General features: G+C 34.3%; 1 long non-coding RNA gene across 1 annotated transcript in view; it reads right to left on the bottom strand.

Moving 5' to 3' along the window:
* The window catches only part of LOC106870594 (uncharacterized), a 64,530-nt gene that overhangs the window by 44,296 nt on the left and 11,120 nt on the right, over positions 1-9,114 (bottom strand). The window contains exon 2 of the long non-coding RNA XR_001409545.1: positions 3,390-3,612. This is a non-coding gene — a long non-coding RNA (uncharacterized LOC106870594). The remainder of the gene's footprint in view (positions 1-3,389; positions 3,613-9,114) is intronic.

Genomic DNA, 9,114 nt, shown 5'->3' with positions numbered 1-9,114 from the left:
TTATATAATATAATATAGGATAAATTCTTTATAAGAATTTATCAAGTAGTCAGTGTGAAAAAACCTCATAATGAAAAAATAACGAAAAATTTCGTAATGAAAAAATTCATCGTTTCTTCATAGATATATTTAATTATATATAAAGGGCATTAACTGTGTATCAATGTCTCACGCTATCGAGGGACTAAATAAGTAAAAAAAACTACCAAAAATAAGCAACATATTTACCGAAAGCGAGGGAATGCAGCTTTTCAAAATTTATCTCTTAAAAACATTTAACTCAACGGTAGACCACTGGTTTCTCAATCAAATACAGAAAAAACTGTGAAGTAACCTGTATTCTTTTGTTCATCAGTACACGTATGGTCAAGATATATAAAAATAAACAAGAATCACTTACCATGATGTAGCCATCACAGCAACGATGACTTTTGTTCACAATTATATTTCCCTGAATGAGATTTGAATTTATCCAGTTGCATCTCGGTAACATGTGCTTATACAGAATGATATTCAGCACTGAATATATTCTAATTATTTATAATATAATATAAGGATAAATTCTTTATAAGAATTTATCAAGTAGTCAGCGTGAAAAAACCTCAGTGAAAAAATAACGAAAAATTTTGTAATGAAAAAATTCATCGTTTCTTCATAGGTATATTTAATTATATATAAAGGGCATTTTTGGTAGTTTTTTTACTTATTTAGTCCCTCGATAGCGTGAGGCATTGATACACAGTTAATGCCCTTTATATAATATATATATATATAGATAGATAGATAGATAGATAGATAGATAGATTCAGGTGAATATGGTACTTAAGTTTAGGCACCAGAATTTAGTATGGTATTATCCATACAGTTTCAAAATAAGGTGACTAAAATCAAAATAAGCAACAATGATATCCAGAAGTAAGGCAGTACGATCGTTTCATGGTCTGGCTAAGTCAAAATGTGTTTTTGTATTTCTCCTTTCTACTTCGAGAGTTTAGATTTAATTATGAAAATATGTCCTTCTGTTCAAATGTAATTTCATTAAATTTCTATATCTTTGTGCAGCTGAAGATTGCTCTACATTTTATATTTGATGTAATGTTTACATTGTTCAATTAAATGGAGTTGCATGAAATGATTTTACTGCATTGCCTCTGGATATCCTTGTTGCTTATTTTGATGTGTGTGTGTGTGTGTGTGTGTGTGTGTGTGTGCGCGCGCGCGTGCGTGCGTGCGTGCTTGCGTGCGTGCGTGCGTGTGTGTGTGTGTGTGTGTGTGTGTGTGTGTGTGTGTGTGTGTGCTACTTCAAATTTCATGCTCAGATGATGCAGAAATTGAACAGGGCTTGTGTAGCATCCCCTGCATGATCCAAAAACTATTCAGGCTCAAACAACAATATTATTCCATAAAGAAATATAGGAAAATGAGAGAAATACCTAGAAAAATGAGAAAAAATAGTTAAGGAAATATTCTAAATAAAATGAGGATAATTCTTCTCAAAGAATCTAGCTTATGCATTAACCCATTCAATGAAGAAAATTGTTATCAGTGATTACCTAATGTTTTAACAAGGTTGTCATCTAAAATACTTTATAGACTCAACATTAACAATATTCTTCATTTAATGATTTAAAAGCACACAACCTAGATTCTATTACCCCCTCCTTTTCTTTAGAATGTTTCTTAACATTTCTTCTTATACAACTACTGTACGCTATACAAGACCATCTGATTACTGCACTATCTGAGCATAAAACTTGAAGTAGCACACATAAAGCTGTATTATTCATTAAATTATATTTATCGTGTGATTTTTGCTGATCCAATCAACAAACAGTACAGTATGTGCAGGATATGGGTGTATATACATATATAAGCACACACGTTTATATATGTAAGTGTGTGTGTGTATATATATATATATATATTTACATACACATTAATATGTATTTATTTTAATTTATTTTTTTGCAGGGCCATCTACCTGAAGGGGTTTGTGATTTGTCTAGGCCATCTATCTGAAGGGGTTTGTGATTTGAGCATAAAACTTGAAGTAGCTCACATATAATGCTGTATTCATTAAGTCATATGTATCATGTGATTTTGTTAATCTTATCAACAAACAGTACACCCTGTATATAAGTGATGCGTGTATACATATATATATATATATATATATATATATATATATATATATATATATGTACATATTGCCAACTGTGCTTCCACGAAAAACTGCATATCATCTCCCAACCTGCAGTATCCATCAACAAGAAATATGAGGTATCATACTGCTGTCACCAGAGGTACACCATTCTGTGAAATTTCAAGCCACTAGCTGCCAACAACCCGGATATACCTCCTTAGTACCAGCCACTCCCAGCATCACCTGCACCAAGGTCACCGTCACTAGCTAACCCACATGAACAGCACTGCAAATCACCAATCTCCAACACTTCTTCATGCCTGCCTATCCGCATACTCTCACCCCCTGTACATGGCTACATAAGTATATGCACTTGCATGCACACATATGCATGGGTCCATGAATGCATCAGCTCACTGTATGCATACCCAAGGATTTGTGTACACTGCTGTACATGTACATGCATGCACACCCATATACCTATGGACCAATGCGTGTTCACATATGTACATGTGCTCTCTTGTGTGTGTGTGTAAATTTTTATGTGTGTAAATGTGTATGTGTGTAAATGTGTGTGCATGTGTGTGCCTTCGTGTGTGTGCATGTACATGTGTACAGATGTGTGAATGTACATCTACATACACATACACACTTGTATAAGTATGGAGGCATGCACACAGAAATATGGGCACATACATGTACACATATATACATATATACTCCCACATCTACTGCTCCTTCCAACTTTCCCCAGCCACACAACCAATTTCCTGTCCACCATGTGGTATCTTCTAAGCAATTATTGTTGCTGAAATACCAACATCAAATTGTGACACTGCATGACCGTTCTCGACCAGCCACGGGCTAATGTTCAGTAGTAAACATTAACTCTCTTCAATTGAACTCTCATTCAGACTTCAATGGCCAAAAACTAGAGATACGCTTGAAATTCAGATTACCAAGGAGTTTGAATCAAACATCCACACACATATACATATATATATATACATACAGACTTAAGTTGATGACTTAAAGCAAGAGAAGTCAATGTATGAACTAATATATCATTGCTACTAATTTTATGAGAGAATTTTAAAAAAAAACGTCTTTCGCCATTTTCCACTTGATGTCAAAATCAGTATCATACTCTTTAAATTCAAGAGATAACTCAGTAATATTGCTATATTCCTCTTCTCCCTTTTTGTGGAAGTAACTGCACAGTTGAATTAACAATATTTTAACCTACCTTCCACAAATACCAATGTAGTCCTTTATCCTGTTTCGTTTAGTAGAGATAACTTCTGCTTCAAATATATCATCACCTTTGTCCTGCATGATTAGTCATGTGTTGGTGTTCCAGCACTTAACTTCCATAAATTTGGTTCGCATTCCTTTTGTAATATTTTTCATTCTCGAGGTACAGCTGTATCTCACTTTCAGATGGTTTTTGTTGAAGAGCTTTCTGTAGCCTTGGTTAATGGGGAAATATTTATCAATTAGACTTAAGAATGATCATACAAGATCTGATTTGGTTAAAGAAAAAGTGAGTGTGAGCCAGATCATCTTATGAGGCCTATATATGGAATTAGAAGGCAGAGAGTATTTCCTTAATGTATCTGGTGTACATAAGCTAGACACATGTAGAATCCCTTTTTTATAATAGTAAACTTCATGTTTATTATCTATATAAGGACCAATGGGATTGCAAAAGTTTGTGCTAATGAATGACTTCATACTGAGGTATCTTGATCTAAGATCAGAGTCCTTTAAATATACATAGTAATATCAATATTATTAACATTGTTTTACTATATACTCTGGTGAAGTATAGGGAGATAATAGAAAGTTAGAAACTGAAAGATATATTTCAAAGCTGAATGAGCATAGAGCAACAAAGAATGGTGTTTATTGCTGATACTAGTGTACCAACTAATTACAATACCACTACTATTCCTGCAATGACTTTAAGCTTATTAGGAATTAAAATTTACATCTTCAGGCAAAACAAATTGTCATTATAAAGTAGAGAATAATGCTTATAGATAACTATTTAATAATTAGCATAACCTAAAATTATATAAAAGACTCATACACACAATAATATAAACACTGGAGCACGAAAATGAAATTAAATAAGATAGTATGTTTAGTTAAGTTTTAAATGTGTATACAGAACAATTAAGAAACACAAAGAGAGAGTTTCACTTCAAATCCAAAATGTAGCTTAATCCCACAGAAGCTGAAAGAGAATTAATTAACATGAGTATCTTAAGAAATGTTAACAATAATATAAAGAAGACAACCAAATCTTACCAATTCAATGGCAGTAGCATTATAATTAGTTGATTGAATAGTATTAGCAACAAATTCCACTTTAAGTTCACTCAATTTGACAACATCAAATTGTATCTTTTGATTTCTAAATCTCTTTGCATTATCTCTCTCAACTTCACCTGGGAGTATAGTCATACAAGTCATAATGGTATCAAAGCTATTATGCATACTCAAAGGCCTCTGCTCTTCAACAAAGATTCAACCTACACCAAACAATATCAAATCATACAGGTTCATTCAAAGTCAGTGTGGTGTCCTTCAGTAATGCAGACAATTGCAATCACCACTTTTGACAAATGAAGTAAGAAATTTAATACATTAAATATAGAATTACATTGAAATGATCCCCTGATCATTTCTCAGCATACTCCATAGGTATTTGGAAAAAAACCTTTTAATAACCTATGCACACAGGTTCTTACCACTTGTTCATAGTTTTTAAAAACTAAATCAATAGCATTAGTATATGGATTTCTAAACTCTCACCTAACAAAGAAATATTTGGCAAAGCAGCTCCTTATTATAATAACAATTAGATGCTAGTGGGTTCAAAGAAAGGATTACATCCCAAGCCCTTGACCAAGCAGAAAGTCCAATAAGCTTATTGGATTTACATTTCGTGTTCTCTTTAAACATTTCAGGTAATCAACCACTTCAAAGCTAGGCTCCTTGATCTCTCACACATTTCTTTCCTATTTCTTTCTAATCTTTTTTCTTTGTCAACTATTTCGAAATTCTCAAAGAGTTCCTACAAAAGGGAGATGTGACTACAAATAATTGAATTGTTTCTTCATATGATTATTTCTGAAATACTCTGAGTCAGTGTTTTCAAACAGAAGACACAATGTTTCAACTGTTGTCTTTTCTCTATTTCTAATAAGTCATTACTGAGGAAATTTGCCTTGTATTTCTTGCAATTCATGTAAATAATACAGACCTAGAAATTTATCACAACGTATATACCTATGAGAAATCATTGTTACCAAGTATTCATGAATAAACTAAAACAAACAAAATGTAAGTTTATCTTAAAATATCGTTCGTTTTAATTGATGTCATAGCTAAGATTCTTCAGATAAATAAGTGCTTTGTTTATTATATCAAGCAAACTGGGAGTATTCACCCATCATGAGAAGAAATCTGATGAAGTTTTCATTTTTAGGATGCACCCTAATGTTAAAGATTTATTCCAAGGATATGAAGGAAAGGTCTTACATTTCACAATTTCCTTTCAAAACCCACTTATCTTTTACACATAAACAGATCACCTTTACCTTGAATGTAGAAAATAGAAATGTAAAAGATTAGAAATACCACTCAGACATCACATACCCAACATTCTATTTTTTAACTGCAAAATGGATTTGTAAAATGGTTCATCATTTATTCTAAGAAACAGAAAATATTGGACTTTGAGTTCAGTATTTAACCCTTTAGCATTCAGACTATTTTGTCAAATATAATGCTTATTTACTCACATTGCTTCAAATTAATCATGAATTACTCTCTCTTTTACTCTTTTACTTGTTTCAGTCATTTGATTACAGCCATGCTGGAGCACCGCCTTTAGTCGAGCAAATTGGCCCCAGGACTTATTCATTGTAAGCCTAGTACTTATTCTCTCTGTCTCTTTTACTGAACCACTAAGTTACGGTGACGTGAACATACCAGCATTGATTGTCAAGCGGTGTTGGAGGGGAGACAAACACAGACACACAAACACATACACACACACATATATATATATGTATACATATACATATATACGACGGGCTTCTTTCAGTTTCCATCTACCAAATCCACTTACAAGACTTTGGTCGGCCCGAGGCTATAGTAGAAGACACTTGCCCAAAGTGCCATGCAGTGGGACTGAACCTGGAACCATGTGGCTGGTAAGCAAGCTACTTACCACACAGCCACTCCTGCACCTATCATATTATCTTGTAACATCAAAATTTTGATGATTTGATGATTTATTTTTAGAATGACATTGTAGGGTAGGTGTGAGAGGCAAGATCTGGCCAGTTTGAACATAAAGCAGACAGAATATCTTGGCTGGATATGGATGGTTTGAATGGTAAAGGGTTAAGGAGCTCTGCATCAAACCTCTATATAAAGCAAATGATTTTTATGTTAGTTCCTCGATTGAAAAATAAAAAAAAGTTTTTGAAATAATATTTCAATATTGAACATAATCGTTTTCTCTGATAGTTTAAATCTAAATACTAATAATTAGATAATTATAGAGTTCAAATTTAATTAACTCTATAATTTATAATACAATAGAAAACCTTCAATAGAGTGTCCCGCTGTGACATGTTGGGCACTGATGAGGTTAGGAATAGATGAATGGCTCATGAAAGCTGTACAAGCCATGTACAAAGATGTTGTCAGCAAGGTGAGAGTTAACCACAAGTGTAACAAAGAATTTAGTGTACAGGTAGGGGTTCATCAAGGCTCAGTCCTTAGTCCTCTCCTTTTCATTGTTCCATAAGCTATAACAGGAATTCAAGAATGGCAGCCCCTGAGAACTACTATATACAGATGATCTTGCCCTCATAGTGGATTCCATATCAGAGATAAGTAAAAAATCTCCAGGTGTAGAAGAAAAACTTGGAATCTAAGGGCCTTAAGGTTAGCTTGGCAAAGACTAAGGTCCTAGTAGCCCTGTTCTGTTTGTAGGAAAGTTGTAGGCTGGAATTCCATACAGTGTACCCAGTGCAGTGGGTTAATTAGAAGGTTATCAAAGAAGATAGTTTTCATATGTGGAAGATGTACAGGATCCTTAAAAACTTTAGAGACTCAGGAAATTAATTTTCTCAAATGCCCTTGTGGTTCATTAGAGGGAGAAGAAAATTTCTGCTATCTAGGAGACCAAATAAGTAGCGGGGGGTGGGAGAATGCACGGAGAGCGTGATTGCTAGAATAAGAATAGGATGGAGGAAATTCAGAGAACTGTTACCTTTGTTGGCCACAACTGGTTTCCTTCTTTGAGTGAAAGGAAGATTGTATGATGCATGTTTATGGACAGCAATTCTACATGATAGTGAGACATGGGCAATGAATACAGAGGACATGTGAAGGTTAGAAAGGAATGAGACTAGTATGCTCTGCTGGATGTGTAAAGTAAGTTTGACAGAGTGCCAGTGTTCTAAAAGAGAAGTTAGGCATAAGAGGAATTTGTTGCTGTGTGCAAGAGAGGAGATTGTGCTGGTTTGGTCACATGATGCAGATGGATGCCAACAGCTCCATAAAGAAGTGCCAATCTCTCAAAGAGGATGGAACACATGGAAGTGGGAGACCCAGGAAGACATGGGATGAAGTACTGAAGTATAACCTCGGGGAGCTGAACCTTTCAGTGGGAATGACAAAGGACCAAGATACCTGGCACTTGGCTGTACTCAAGAAGACCTGTATCCCACAGCAGAAGTGTTAAGACCAATTCTTCTGGTTGCGTAAAGCACCCATGGTGGTGTCACATAAAAGCATCTAGCACACACTGTGAAGTGGTTGGCATTAGGAAGAGCATCCAGCTCTAGATACCATGACAAATCAGACAGGAGTCTGGTGCTTTCCCCCACCGCCACCACCAACAACTGGCTTGCAGGCTCTGGGTCACACTGTCCACTCCATGCCAGCTTGGACAACAGATGTTAAATGATGATAATGACAAATAGATATTAAAGGAAGTTAAAATAACCTATTATTTTGGACATAACAGGTAAAAAGAATCAGTTGTGATTGTGTGTTTAGAAGCTTGCTTCCCAACCACATAGTTCTGGGTTCAGTCCCACTGCATGGCACAGGTCTTCTACTATAGCAAGTGTCTTCTACAGTAGCCTCAGGACAACCAAAGCCTTGTGAGTGGATTTGATAGACCGAACCTGAAAGAAGCACGTTATGTATATATATATATATATATATATATATATATATATATATATATATATATATATATATTTGTGTGTCTGTGTTTGTCCCCCCACCATTGCTTGACAACTTAGTGGTTTGGCAAAAGAGATTGATACAATAAGTACTAGGTTCACAAAGAATGAGTCCTGGGGTTGATTTGTTTGACTAAAAGCAGTGCTCCAGCATGATCACAGTCAAATGACTGAAACAAATAAAAAAATAAAAGAATATAAAGAAGAAAATATACGAATGTAATAAAAACATGTCTGTTCTTTAATGTCATGTGATAATATTTATGGCGCCATAAGTTAAAGCTGTCATGGTGAGAGCTTTAACTTATGGCACCAATCATATTGTCACATGGGAACGTACAATACTTTTCATCCAATCAAATTATATCCAACACAGAAACAAATCTGAGCTATATTCTCTCTATAAAAAGGAAGAGAATTTTTGAACTCCAATCACAAGCAAGATAGTTGCAGCATAGCTCTATGTCGTTCTGTCTCAACTTTTGAAAATCAGAGAAATCTATAAAAGCAGTTAGGTCTTTAGATATTAAGAAATAAAAAAACCTAAATGAATTTCAATGCATTTTCAACTTCTTTTATGCATTCATATATATATACATGAGTGAAAAGCTTTGTTGGAAAGATTTTTTTCCACCACATGTTGAGTTGCAGTGATATATATATATATATATATATATATATATATATATATAT

This window comes from Octopus bimaculoides, chromosome 8 (genome assembly GCF_001194135.2).
Source record: "Octopus bimaculoides isolate UCB-OBI-ISO-001 chromosome 8, ASM119413v2, whole genome shotgun sequence".
Taxonomy (NCBI): domain Eukaryota; kingdom Metazoa; phylum Mollusca; class Cephalopoda; order Octopoda; family Octopodidae; genus Octopus; species Octopus bimaculoides.
This window is presented reverse-complemented; position numbering and strand designations above follow the sequence as displayed.